Source organism: Physeter macrocephalus, chromosome 21 (assembly GCF_002837175.3).
Source record: "Physeter macrocephalus isolate SW-GA chromosome 21, ASM283717v5, whole genome shotgun sequence".
Taxonomy (NCBI): Eukaryota; Metazoa; Chordata; class Mammalia; order Artiodactyla; family Physeteridae; genus Physeter; species Physeter macrocephalus.
Window position 1 is genome coordinate 63844087 of NC_041234.1, and position 15807 is coordinate 63859893.

Below are 15807 nucleotides of genomic sequence, written 5' to 3' on the forward strand. Positions count from 1 at the left end.
AGTTTTACTCACTCTTTTTCAAAAAAAGGAAAATGGATAAAAGCTAAACATCAGGAATTATTAGACTCATCTAACCTACAATGAGATATCATCTCACACCGGTCAGATTGGCCATCATCAAAAACTCTAGAAATAATAAATGCTGGAGAGGGTGTGGAGAAAAGGGAACCCTCTTGCACTGCTGGTGGGAATGTAAATTGATACAGCCACTATGGAGAACAGTATGGAGGTTCCTTAAAAAACTACAAATAGAACTACCGTATGACCCAGCAATCCCACTACTGGGCATATGCCCTGAGAAAACCATAATTCAAAAAGAGTCATGTACCCAAATGTTCATTGCAGCTCTATTTACAATAGCCAGGACATGGAAGCAACCTAAGTGTCCATCAACAGATGAATGGATGAAGAAGATGTGGCACATATATACAATGGAATATTACTCAGCCATAAAAAGAAATGAAACTGAGTTATTTGTAATGAGGTGGATAGACCTGGAGTCTGTCATACACAGTGAAGTAAGTCAGAAGGAGAAAAACAAATACTGTATGCTAACACTTATATATGGAATCTAAGAAAAAAAAATGTCCTGAAGAGATTAGTGGTAGGACAGGAATAAAACACAGATCTACTAGAGCATGGACTTAAGGATATGGGAGGGGGATGGGTAAGCTGTGATGAAGTGAGAGAGTGGCATGGATATATATACACTACCAATGTAAAATAGATAGCTAGTCGGAAGCAACCGCATAGCACAGGGAGATCAGCTCTGTGCTTTGTGACCACCTAGAAGGGTGGGATAGGGAGGGTGGGAGGGAGGGAGACGCAAGAGGGAAGAGATATGGGAACATATGTATATGTATAACTGATTCACTTTGTTGTAAAGCAGAAACTAACACACCATTGTAAAACAGTTATACTCCAATAAAGATGTTAAAAAAAACAAAACAAAACAAAAAACAAAAAACATAATTGAAAACATAAAGCATTTTTTAGCAGCCAACTTACATATAACAGCTAATGAGAATACCAGTAAAAATACTGGGCCATAAGCTAACAGCAATACAGGTAAATGTGATGTTATCTTAACCAGGGGCTAATTACTCAATTTTTAATCGAATTTAAAGGTATTTTAGTAAATGGCTGTTTTAATAGGCCTAATGTGCTTCATTTTAATGTATTAGTCTGATATAAAAACTATTTGCAACAGAAGAACTGGTAATGAGAAGTGTACTTAATGCTTTTGAAATAATCTATTAGAGCATATTTTCTTGAATACATGATTACATTTTTTTGTTATACAACAAGAATAAGAAATTTTATGCAGTTAGGAAACTCTTTTCCTTATTTATTTAAATTTCTTTACCACAAAACAATTTCAATTAACTCCAAAGTTACAACTTCTGAAAACTTCTTTCCCAAAATTATTGTATTCGGAGAATTCTCACTATCATTTGTAATCAGCCACTACATTGTTCAAACAAACCAAATATTTTGCCTATAGTTTTTTCTAAGAATATATCCGTAACCTTACTACTCAACCACTGCATATGTAAATACTGCTGCATATGTGGGGGTAGATAGAATAGGGCAGAGAAACAAGAGAACATTTCTTCTCCAAAATTTCAATTTTTTTTTAGTGTAATCATCAAAAACAAAATCTACAAGTTCTTTTCCTCTATCTTTAAGATAAACTACTACAGACAATGTAGTCATAGAAATTCTATAGAAAACTATCTTTTTTTTTTTTTTTTTTTTTTGCGGTACGCGGGCCTCTCACTGTTGTGGCCTCTCCCATTGCGGAGCACAGGTTCCGGACGCGCAGGCTCAGCGGCCATGGCTCACGGGCCCCGGATCGAGGTTCAAACCCACGTCCCGTGCATTGACAGGCGGACTCCCAACCATTACGCCACCAGGGAAGCCCGAAAACTATCTTTTTGATGTTACTTTCATATATTTTAACAATAGATTTTGCTGAATTCAGCTTAAGATGTGACAAAAATGCTGAACTACATATCAAATAATAAGGTGTTCGACTGTACTGACACACTCTCTAGCACAATGATACCCTAATAGAAGAATCAAACATGTAAAAGTCCTTCACATATGAGTGACTGACATTCTGGCTCTCCCCTACTATGATAGTGGTAGCAGCTGAATTCCAGTTTTGACATGAAGCTTTTTCAGCTTTTGGCTTTCAACCAAGAGAATGAAGTGAGGGTTCTTCTTGCATAGCTGATATGAACCTATAGAGGGCTCTGGAACCCTAAAATGAGAAATGAGCTTCAAGTATCCTCCTAAACCTAGTTGCATTTCAACACTGTTAAATCTATTGATCACTGTAGAAGGCGGAATAATGCCTCTTTTCCCAAAGATGTCCACACCATAATCCCTGGAACCTGTGCAACCTGTTGCATTACATGTTCAAAAGGGATTTTGCAGGGGCTTCCCTGGAGGTAAAGCAGTTAAGGATCCACCTGCCAATGCAGGGAACACGGGTTCGAGCCCTGGTCCAGGAAGATCCCACATGCCACGGAGCAACTAAGCCCGTGCATCACAGCTACTGAGCCTGCGCTCTAGAGCTCGTATGCCACAACTACTGAAGCCCGTGTGCTTAGAGCCCGTGCTCTACAACAAGAGAAGCCACCACAATGAGAAGCCTGTGCACCGCAACGAAGAGTAGCCCCCACTCACCGCAAACTAGAGAAAGCCCGCACACAGCAACAAAGACCCAACGCAGCCAAAACTAAATAAATAAATAAACAAAATAAATCTATAAAAAAAAGGGGGGGTTTTGCAGGTATGATTAAGGTATGGACCTTAAAATAGGGAGATTATCCTAGATTATCTGGACAGGCCCAATACAATCACATGAGCCTTTAAATATGGAAAAGAAAGGCAGAAGAGTCAGAGAGAGATGCGGTGGAAGAAGAGACAGGAGACATTTGTAATGCTAGCTTTAAAGATGGAGGATAGAAGCCATTTAGCCAAGGAATGCTAATGGCCTCTAGAAGCTGGGAATGTCCCTTGGCTGACAGCCTCTAGGAAAGGAAGACCTCAGTTCTAAAACTACAAGGAATTAAATTATATCAACAACCTGAATGAGCAAGGAAACCAATTCTACTCTAAAACCTCCAGAAAGGAAAACAGCCCTCCCAATACCTTGATTTTATCCTGTAAGATCCATGTCAGACTTCTGACCTACAGAACTGTAAGATAATAAATGAGTACAACATGAGCCACCAAATTTGTGATAACTTGTAATGACAGCAATAGAAAACCAATATAATTCGCTATTGCTCTAATGGCTAGTCATTAGTCCAAATCTCTTTGTTTATGGCACAGGAATACTCACTATATGATAGTGTTCAATAGAACTTTCCCAGGCTCCCTCTTTTTTCTCCAATAGTTATAGAAAAATCTCCATTCTGTCAAATTAACCAAGGCTGTTATATTTTTTATCAAATATTAGCAAAGATTCTAATGATAAGGAGAAAATCATACATAATAAATGGTTTAAAAGGGAAGAGATGGATTCTACACTACTGTAGTTACACAGAAGCTTCACGACCAGTTGTATATCACTATATCAATCTTAAAATGAAAGCCTTAAAATTCTATCACATGAAATTCCTCTGGGAGGAAAAGAATTTAAAGTCAAGGAATGAAAGGAAAAGAAGCTTTTCACAGGCACTAAAATAGAGTTCAGTTTGACAGTTCAATAGTCATGTCATAGCCACTTCACTTTAATAGGTAAAGTTTTTGTTCAAACCACTAAAATATCTCCAAATATATACCACACAACATTAAAGTTCACAAGTAACTTGGCTTCACATTGCAGTCAATTTTAAATAAGTGAAAAACTTGTTTGAGAGTTTGGTTAAAATCATTAAAGTACATGAAGTTGACATCTGTCAAAAAAGGTAAGTGCATTTCTATTAAGGAATTGACATTCAGTCACAGTAAATGGTAACTGTCAAGCAAGCAAATGTAAGAAATTGGTTAAGGCACAAATAAAGATATTGTTTAGTTGTATGTCAACAGTTTTAATCTTTCCAACTCACAGGGAAAGAGTCTAAAGTCAATGACAAGAGCTGTGAAAACCATTTCAGAGTAAATAACATATTTTCATAGTCTTAATGCAAAGTTCAAGTTTTCATCCTACATTTTTTTCTAGCTTCAACCTTTCACTTATTTGGTAAATAGATATTTTCATGAAAATATGAAGTGATAATGTTTCTCACAGGCAATATTTCTATCCATTCTTCATTTTGAACAGGGGTTATTTTAATATAACCGCTGTTCCTAAAGCCACACCATGCCAGAGGTAAAAATAACAGAATTTATACAATACAACAACAGCAATGTCAACAAAATATAAATACTTCTCTGATCCCCTTATTGTCCTGTCCTTCCTTGGCCTCCATGGGCACTCTAGCCCATTAGCCATATAATGCTGGGGCACTGTAGAGTGTCTCATGTGTGACTTGTCCTCTTGGTTTGCTTGTGGCCCTCAACATTTTTCTTCTTTCATGGTCAGGCTCCCTCTGAAGATATCTCTGTCACTGATGGTAAAAATAAAGGGGAAGTTCTGACACTGATGCCCAATGCAGATATGTTTGCTGCTGTTCTCTATTATGGGGTAGAGCTAAGTAGGACCAGAACGGGGGCATAGGAAAGAGATCACAGAGACCGTTAAGGAGCTGATTCTAATCTAAGCCTTACCCTAATGCTTCTTCAACTTTTCAATCAAAATGCCTCTAAAGACACATAAAGGAAAAACAAAACGAAACAAAACATACATTCTAAGGCAGTCTGCCACAGTACACATTCTTTGAAGTCTTAGAGTTTTTTAACAATTTATGATAATTTTACACTTTACCCCATTAAAAATCATTGTTTCTTTTAATATAAGCTAATGTTTTCAACCACTCACAATCAAGTAAATGCGATGGCCTGGGAAAATAAGAGAAATATGAGAATATAAAGGAATAAAATCATTTTATTTTTTAGGTGTTTGCGGTAGGTGGTCCTCTCAGTGTAGTGGCCTCTCCCGTTGCAGACCACAGGCTCCAGACGCACAGGCTCAGCGGCCATGGCTCACGGGCCTAGCCGCTCTGCGGCATGTGGGATCTTCCCGGACCGGGGCATGAACCTGTGTCCCCTGCATCGGCTGGCGGACTCTCAACCACTGCGCCACCAGGGAAACACTGTTTTTTAGGTTTCTAAATTGTCCATCTAAGTTCCAAGGTTGTGGGGGAAGAGGTTAACTAGAAGAGCTCTATTTGTCATATATTTATCCTCTTAGGTACCATAATGATACTGGAAAGGTCTAATGGAGATAAAACTCCAGTCTCTGTTTACTACCTGCAATAAGTTTAACCAAGTATGAAGTTAAAGGGGACAAAGTCCTCCACAAGACCACTCTCAATTTCTGCAAGTTCAGGGGTTCCCCAAACCACTCTCAGGTTCAATAATAAGATAGAAAAATACATAGAATTCACGAAAAATTGTTATACTTGTAAATTATTACAGGGAAAGGCTACAGGTTAAAATTAGCCAAATGAATAGACACACAGGGCAGAGTCCAGGAGGGGTCCAAATGAGAAGCTCCCAGGTGTCTTTTCCCAATCAAGTTATGGATGGCATGACCACCTCCTAGACAATGATATGTGACAATACACACAGCGTATACACAAAGGGAAGCTCACCCAAGCCTTTGATGTCCAGTATTCATTGGAGCTCAATTGCATACTGCCCAAGAAACTGATCTTTTTTCTCCAGTCCCTCTGGAGGTTGGGCTAATATCTTTAGTCATCAGTTCCTCTGGATGTCCAAACTGAGACTGTGTGACCCAAAGACTCTATCATAAATCACAGTGATAAATTCTCTGGTAGCCATAGGCCACAGACAAACAAAGACCCTCCTATCCTTCAGGACACTTCAGGAGCCTAGAGATCACCTCCTAGTGGCCGAGAGCGAAAGTCAGAGCACTTTGGGGGTAAGGTTCATTCTTTACACACCCTAACACATTTTTACCACTTAGATAAATTATTGGTACAAAACACATTTCTCAAACATTATCATATTGGGCTAGCCAAAAGGTTCACTCGTTTTTTTCCTTAAGATGACTCTAGTAGCACTTAGTTGTCTTTAACTTCATTCAAAACAATTTTGTTAGATTGTATGTGACAGCTCTCATATCAACGTGCATTTAAAAAAAGACTTATCAAATTTGGTGAATTTTTGTGTAGCCATTTCAATATTGAAGATGGAAGAAAAAAAGCAACATTTTCAGCATATTATGCTTTATTATTTAAAGAAAGGTAAAAAGGCAACTGAAATACACAAAAAGATTTGTGCACTGTATGGAGAAGGTGCTGTGACTGATCGAATTTGTCAAAAGTGGTTTGCAAAGTTTTGTGCTGGAGATTTCTCACTGGACAATGTTCTATGGTTGGGTAGACCAGTTGAAGTTGACAGTGATCAAATCAAGACATTGAGAACAATCAACGTTATACCACTTGGGAGATAGCTGACATACTCAAGATATCCAAATCAAGTGTTGAAAATCATTTGCACCAGCTTGGTTATTCTAATTGCTTTGATGTTTGGGTTCCACATAAGTTAAGCGAAAAAACCCTTCTTGACCATATTTCCGCATGCAATCTCTACGGAAACGTAATGAAAACGTTCCATTTTTAAAACAAATTGTGGGGCTTCCCTGGAGGCTCAGTGGTTAAGAATCTGCCTGCCAATGCAGGGGACACGGGTTTGAGCCCTGGTCCAGGAAGATCCCATATGCCATGGAGCAACTAAGCCCATGTGTCACAACTACTGAACCTGTGCTCTAGAGCCCGTGAGCCACAACTACTGAGCCCACATGCCATGACTACTGAAGCTTGCGTGCCTCCACAACAAGAGAAGCCACTGCAATGAGAAGCCCGTTCACAGCAATGAAGAGTAACCCCCACTCACTGCAACTAGAGAAAGCCTGCACACAGCAACAGAGGCAACAGAGCCATAAATAAATAAACAAACAAACAACAAATAAATAAATAAAACAAATTGTGACGGGAGTTGAAAAGAGGATACTGTACAATAATGTGGAATGGAAGAGGTTGTGGGGCAAGCAAAATGAACCGCCACCAACCACACCAAAAGCTGGTCTTCATCCAAAGAAGGTGATGTTGTGTATATTTTGGGATTGGAAGGGAGTCCTCTATTATGAGCTCCTTCCGGAAAACCAAATGATTAATTCCAACAGGTACTGCTCCCAATCAGACCAACTGAAAGTGGCACTTGACAAAAAGTGTCCGGAATTAGTCAACAGAAAACACATAATCTTCCATCAGGATAATGCAAAATTGCATGTTTCTTTGATGACCAGGCAAAAACTGTTACAGCTTGGCTGGGAAGTTATTTTTTTTTAAATTTATTTATTTTATTTATTTATTTTTGGCTGCATTGGGTCTTCATTGCTGTGTGCGGGCTTTCTGTAGTTGCGGCGAGCCGGGGGCTAACCTTTGCTGCGGTACATGAGCTTCTCATTGCGGTGGCTTCTCTGGTTGTGGAGCACAGGCTCTAGGTGCGCAGGCTTCAGCAGTTGTGGCGCACAGGCTCTAGAGCGCACGCTCAGTAGTTGTGGCGCTCGGGCTTAGTTGCTCTATGGCATGTGGGATCTTCCCAGACCAGGGCTCGAACCCGTGTCCCCTGCATTGGCAGGCAGATTCTTAACCACTGTGTATCCAGGGAAGCCCTTGGCTGGGAAGTTCTGATTCATCCGCTGTATTCACCAGACATTGCACCTTCATATTTCCATTTATTTTAGTCTTTGCAAAATTCTCTTAATGGAAAAAATTTTCAATTCCCTGGAAGACTGTAAAAGGCACCTGGAACAGTTCTTTGCTCAAAAAGATAAAAAGTTTTGGGAAGATGGAATTATGAAGTTGCCTGAAAAATGGCAGAAGGTAGTAGAACAAAAGGGTGAATATGTTGTTCAATAAAGTTCATGGTGAAAATGAAAAATTTGTATTTAATTTTTACTTAAAAACAAAAGGCACTTTTTCCTCACCCAATACAATAAAAGCCCTGTAAGTAATAAATGTTCAGTCCTCCATTATCAATGATGAAAAGGGCTTCAATTTCTTTTTTATAGAAGAATCTCTGAAGAGTGCTTAAAGAAAACCCTAGAACCCAAAGGAATGCATAAAATAAAACATTACACTAGAGACTTTAAAAACGTTATTCAATACAAGCCATAAAATCAGATTTTCATTATCTGTTGAAAATCCTTATATGCATGGTGGTATTGCAATTTTTGTTAGTTTCTCAGGTAGTGTCCTCACTGTGTTCCTTTCCAGTACTTGAAAAATATAAAGTATTCATGAGAGGATGGATCCAAAGCAAATGAGGAAAGAAATAGGGAAACAATAATAAGTCACCATGTTTACAGAAGCTTCAGACAACAATGTAGCAGAAGGAGATATTGGCTTTGGGGATCATCATTTAATTCTGTCGGCATCACTGTTCTGTAAAGGTCTGTGTGAGTGTGAAGCTGTGATAATACCCCTGTGATTAGGTCTTTTCCTCCTTAAATGTGTTTTTTTCCTCTATGAATAAGCCTTGAATTATATATAAAAATGCCAGAATTTAAAATGATATTATGCTTTCTTATACTCCTCCCTGCTCAACAGTCCTTAAATATTATTTACATACTGAGAAAAATAGGGAAGCGCTAAGTGATCTGATCCATAGATAACTGCTGGGTTATCCTTATTTATTATGCTAATTTTGTAGCCTCAGTTTGGGTAGACTGGTGGCAGTTATCCAACATAGGCCTGAAAAGAAGTAGTTAACAGAATCCAAAGAGCCATGTGGAAAGTGCCTCCTGACAGGAGCTGTGACCTTTTGCCTAGGGCCACCACCAACCTACAAGTACCTGCCAGAAGCAGCTAGAGGAATAAATATTTTTCCCATTCTCTGGATAACATACTGTGCCTCCTAATGACTGAACCCAGCTAGAAAGAAGACTCCAAGGGAGTTGGGTTTTGCTGTCCAAATAGATAGCCTTGTGGGACATAGAACAATGTAGAGAAAAGTAGAGAGTGGAGCCAGAAGGGCAAATACATAGGTCTGAGAACTAAGCCCTGGGACAGTCCAACACTTAGAAGTCTAATAAAACTGGGATGGACAAGCAAAGGAGACTGAGAAGGAATAGCCAATGGGTAGCAAGAAAACCAAGAGAGTGTGACATCCTTGAGCCAAATAAAGGTGTTTTAAATTTTAGGGGAGTGAAATTTTCAACTGTATCACATACTAATAGGTCAAAAATGAGGACTGAAAATTGGCTGCTGGATTTGGCAAGGTAGATGACACAAGCAACTTTGAAAAGAGGAGTGTGGAAATACATAAAGACCATGCAAATGAGAACAAACAGAGGCTATTTATTCAGAGCTTTCAGTAGCAAGGCAATCAGCCACCATCACCTGTACTTGTCAGATATTAAAAAGCTTGCAGAAGAGTTGGAAAGCTTTACAGTGAAAAAAAAAAAGGAGAGAGAGAGGCTTCAGTATTGCTTTGATTGGACATGTGAGCATGGGGAAGCTAGAGATGGGTTAGCTAGAAGGCAGACATCCTATGTGATTGGTTTGAGGATTGCATTTGGCTTTCTCTGGTTGGTCTGAGTTGGAAGGGGGGAAAGAAGTTAAGGAAGCTGGTAATCATTGACCAAGTCCTAACCCATTTGAGCCAATTGCCACACAAGTTCTGGTTTGGCTTTCTGGACTGGCCACAGAGGTTGTAGGTCAGAGTTCCATTGTCATATATGACCTGACCGTTGTCCATTTGTATAATGTCACTTGGGAGTTTCAGTGGAGTATTGTGGGCAAAAGAGTATTTTCAGTGGTGTACCAGTAAGAGTAAAGTTGGGAAACAGAAATTATTCTAATTATTTCAAACAGAGAATTTAATATCGGTGATTGGTGACAGATGAGCTGACAAAACTAATGGGGGACAGTAAAGCAACCCAGAGATTAGCAACCAGAGGCAGGTATTCCCACCCTTAGAACTGAAGGAGTAATAGAAGGCAGTGATGTTACCAGAGCCCAGAAGCCAGTCGGGTCCAGCAGGGGCTAAAACCACTACAGGAGCTGCCTAGGGGCCAAAGAAGGAAGTGTTGTGTGGTGGGACCTAGAGCCATGGGGGAGACACATAGCTAGAGGACCCTGATACTGGAGAAGCTGCCTAAGAAAAGGAAAAGTGGAGGGAAATATATAGCTTCTCCTATCCTCTCACCCTCCCATTAGTGTCTCTCACTGGCTAATCCCAGTGAGAAGCAAGCTGACAGGGAGCCTGGGTATGCAGCTTAGGTGTCAGTCACCTTGCAGTTTACATCAGAGTGGGGAAAAATGAAAAATGAGAGTACAAAAAGGCATATTACTGACCAAAATGGGTTCAAGAGAAAATTGAGCACTTCTGAAAATGAAGAGTTGGTTTACTAGGACTAATCTTCCTGCTGTGAGCAATTAAAACTGCTAGATGATTTTTTTAAATATTTAAATAATTAAAATACTATCAACAGGGAAGGAAACTGCCAGATGTGGAGGAGAGCTGGAGTTTAGCAATAAAAGTAGAGTACAAGCAAAACAAAGGTGCTTTTGGTCAGGGAATTTATCAAAACAGGAAAATGTACAAGGCCTTGAGGGCAAGGTGGACAAGAGTCAGGGCTCAAAGTCACCCAGAGCCTGTTGAAGGACATCTGGTCTGATTCCAGTTTTTCATTATAAACAAATGGTTATACAACTTTATAAATGTACTAAAACAACATTGACTTCTACATTTTAACGGGTGAACTTAATAGTAGGTAAATTATATCCCATAAAGCTGTTAGAAAAATAATGAGAGTGAGAAAAAAGATATTTTCTGGTGAAAAGCTGAGAAAATATGCCACTAGTAGATGCTCAGGAAAGGATATTCTAAAGCATGCATTCCAAAGCAGAAGGAGAGTGATCCCAGATGGAAAGTCTAGGCAAATAAAATGGTAAATATGTAGGTAAATCTTAACAGATATTGACTCTATAAAACAGTGGCATCAATAATCATGATGCCTTTTGAAGAAATAAATAAATAAATAAATGAATAAATCAGATAGAATTAAAATTCATGGCAAAAAAGGGAATGAACAAAGGATGGTGAAGAATCCAGAGATCAGCAACAGTTGGCATCTGTTACTATCAATAGATCTGTAAGTACAGAGAACGAAATAGTGTTGCCAGGGCCTAAGGATAGTTAAACTTGGAAGAAGCTTCCCAGTGAGGGTTGTGGTCACTGGGAGATACAACTTCTGCCAAAAACTTAGCACTAAAACAAGAAAAGTACAGGACAGAAGGAACAATAAATCTTTCTCTGTTTGAATTGCAAGCTCTTGCTTATGTCTCCCACTAGACAAACCCAAAGGAACAGGAACATCAAAAGACACAGAAAAAATAATGAAAAGGCAAGCCAGAGTAGAAAAAGAAATTTTCAACAAGTTTAACCAGCAAAAAACTAATATCCTGAATATATGAAAAACTTTGAAATATCAGTAGGAAAAAGGTAGACAATCCAATAGAAAAAAATTGACACACAAGTTGATTAAACACTTCACAGAAAAGAAAATCCCAAATAGAAATTGTTTACACATGAAAGTGTGCTCAATTTTATAAGTAATCTCTGAACCATGAAATATCAATAATATTACATCCCTACAAGATTGGCAAAAATAAAAATAAAAATCCTAGGAATATCAAAGGTAGCAAAAATATAGAGCCATAGGAATTTTCATGCACTGCTAGCGAAAATGTAAGTTGAGAAAATAAACGAAAATTTTTCGGCAATGTCTAGCGAACTTGACCATATACATACTCTAATCCAGCAATTTCACTACCAGGTATTTACCCTCAAATTTATGTACATATGCATCTAGATAAATGCACAAGAATGTGCACTGCAGCACTGTCCCTAATATCTCCCAAATGGAAATAATACAAATATCTATCAACAGTAGCACAGGTAAATAAACCGTTGAATATCCAAGTAATGGAATATTTTACAGCTTTATAACATTGCAAATGAATAAACTACATCTACACATAATAGCACAAATGAAACTTATAGATACTGACTTGACAGAAGCAAGTCACAAAGTAATAAAGGATATAATTCCATTCAAATTTCTAAAAGTACAGGTCAAACTAAATAATGGTATATTGTTTAGCAATACATAGATAAGTGATATGTGTTAAAAAGAAACATGGAAATGATTATCAGACAGGGTTGTGGATAATTCATCCAGAGTAACAGGAGGGAAGGTAGAGAGTACACTGGAATAGTTGCAGAGAAGTCCACAGTAGTGACTGTGGCAGTGAGGAAACATAAACTCTAGAGACAAAATGCATGGTATAAACCCCAGCTGTTTGACCTTCAGAAAATTTTGATTTCTCCGTGCCTCTCAAGCTCCTCAGCTGCAAAATAGAGCAAATAACAGTAGAAGTTTAACAGAAAGCACCCAGAAAATGTTTAGCACATAGGAAACACTCAACAAATGGTAGTTATTATAAGTATTACTGATTTTCAGGTTCTCCATTTATTCAATATTTATTAAATACCTATTATATGCAAGAAATTCCATAAGGTATAATATTTACCCTCAAGGGGATTACAATACAGAGGAGATGGCCATCTAGACAATACATTTATTGAGAACTTATTATGTGACACCACATTCTAAATGCTTTACAAAAATGAAATGGACTGCAACTGAATGAAGAGTTTGGTATAATGACCAAGACATTAATTTCTCATCAAATGTTCAATTTAATCCAGTTAATGCAAGTGAACAAATGTACTTTCATTATTTTTATTTGTTTTAAGATCTATCATACACTGTGTCATCAATTATTAATAAATCTCTAGACATGGCCAGAATCCAAGATCTTACAATATTCAGTCTTTCCAATTAAGCAACAATTTCTCATGTATTCATTCAATATTCATTGACATACATTATATGTAAAGTCCTGGGGTTGACACAAAGATGTAACTCATTCCTTCTCAAAAATGACCTCAGTCCAATGGGAAAACAAACATTTAAAAAGTAGACAATACAATCTAATGCGGTAAATATGTGAAGAGAGATTAGAAGAGGTTATTTCAGGAGAATTTAGGAGGATTATTCAGTACCCTGAGAGGTCAGGCAAGGGTTTTCTGGAAAATGTGATATGTGAACTAAATTTTAGGAGATGTGTAGAATGTAAACAGATGAAAGTATTGAGGTGGGGCACAAGGATACTAAGGACAGTAGGCAGTATAAGAATCATGTGGAAAGATTATGTGGAGCAGCATGGCATGTTCTAGAATTTAAAGTGATATGGAAAGACTAGACATTATGATGCAGTGAGTTGAATGGTGAGTAGTGAAGTAGTTGGGGAGGTAAGATGAGGACAGGTCATGAAAATCCTTGTATGTTAAACTGTTTGGCCTTTATTTCAAAGGTGATGAGGAACCACTGAACTGAAAGATTTTGTGCACAAAAGGAAACTCTTCCTTGACAACCTCTAAACATTTGTACCTGAAATCCCCTTTATACCCAATCTAAGCCCCTGCTTTTACAAAAGAAGGACAAAGCCTTGATCTGGCTTATTTAAGAAGAAATTGGCCCCAATGGGTATGCTATACTGTGGTTCAAGTGCTTAGCTCTTCTACAAACTCACACCCATTGCTGCTAGAATGACAGGTTGTGAGCAGTCAGCAAGCAGGGTGGCTCAGCAGCCATTTGGAGCCTTGTGGAGTGTCAATGTGCCTAAAAGTGTGTGGGGGTGGGGGTGGGGAGGGGGTTTGAAGAGGGAGGATCCAGTCTGCTTTTACTGTGGTGTCCAGGGAAAAGAAATCTCACTTCTCCTCCAGGTATATCTCACAAGTCTGGTTTGCCCCAATGTCTCTTCTTGCCTCTGTGACAAAATGTGGATAAGACCAAAGGACTTATGAAAAAGGAAGTGCCTGAATTGATTTCCCCAGACCTAGAACAAGTGAAACTGACCTGTACTTAGAAACATTCTTACTTACCTTCCAGATCCTTAAGGTCATGGGAGGTACCTGTGACAATAGGATATTTTTAACTCTTTTGAAACACTCTTCCCCACCTTGTGCCTACCAAAAAAAAGTAAGCCTGGATGTTCAACTCTGAAACATATTTCAAAAACTGAATTACATAGGAAAGAAGGGACTGCCTTTTAAAGTAGAAGACACACTGAACTGGAAGGAGCCAGGATATCTTCCCATGACAATGAACCAAGAATTATAAAGAGTAACTACAACAGATGAGAAGTCCACTAGCCTGAAGCAAAGGAGTGTAGATGCCAAAGGGCTATGTCTGTAACTTGCACTGAAGGTATTATATTTGTCTTTCTATTTGAAGTGAGCAAATATGTATGTGCTACGGGAGTCATGCTGAGGAGTAAGTGAAGGAGGCTGAGGAACACCTCTCTCTAGACTCCATCTTAATCAGAGAGAATAAAGATATTGTTAGATCAGCTCTATAAATACTGTGAAAGGAATCCAAAAATGTAGTTCTTCAACAATGAGGAAGGGAATCAGAACCTAATTCAAACAGCTAGATACAGAAGAATGACATATTAAGGAGAAAAGGGAAACAAAACCTGTGCTCTTAGAGACACATAATTAATTATAAAGTTGCTCACAGAAGGGTTATTTCCAAACGGTCTAGGGCAGAGCAGCATCCTTTGATATATAGACAATTGTGAGGAGATTAAAAGGGATTCAAAAATAAAATTAAGGTAGACAGTCTAGGAACGTGACACAAGAAGATGGAGAGAAATAAAAATGTAGAAGGAAACTGCTTCTCTGGACATAATTCTGACAACAAAAATTGAGCAGTGATTTGAAAGTGAGATTTCATAAGTCTGAATTTGTTTAGATTATTTTTCATGATTTATTTCCCTCCTCATCCATTACCTCATCAACATTTAAGCATTTTTTTGTCAAACTAATGAAAAAATATGCACCAGTAGCAGTAATAATCATTAAACATTATGAACGAATTTGTTTAAGGTTTTTCTTATGCGAAGTATTTTCAGACTCATAATTATCTTCCAGTTTTTCTCTGCCTCCTGCTTTGGTTACAGAACAAAATCATTGCTTTCTGTGCGCTGCTGCAGAGCAAATAAATTTGAATAAGACCTCTGCACTCTGCCCATCGGAAAAATATTTAAATAACTTTATTTCAATAAGGCAGCATCAAGGACGCTTTGTGTAGCAGAGGACATATATTCATTATGGTGTCTTCAAATCTAGCAATCGTCCCTCTAAGAATATGTCAATGAAGAGGTAAATTCCAGAGATTAGAATACTGTTTGTATCTTCTTCATCTCTCAACCGTTAGCTCTGATTCCTTTTAGTGAAGAATCAAACTTTGTGAATCATATTCCTGAATACATATACAGTAAGTCCCCTGCATATGAATGAGTTCCATTTCAAGAGCGCATTGGTAAGTCCAATCGGCTATATAGCACTGTACTAGGTTTAAAATACTTCTCACACAAATAATATATAAAAAACAAACAAAAACAAAAAATATTTTTAATCTTACAGCACAGTACCTTGAAAAGTACAGTAGTACAGTACAAAAGCTGGCATACAGGGGCTGGCATCAAGTGAACAAACAAGAAGACTTACTGACTGGAGGAGGGAGAGGAGGTGGGAGATGGTAGAACTGAAGGATCGTCAGCAATAGGAGACGGTGGGCAAGCT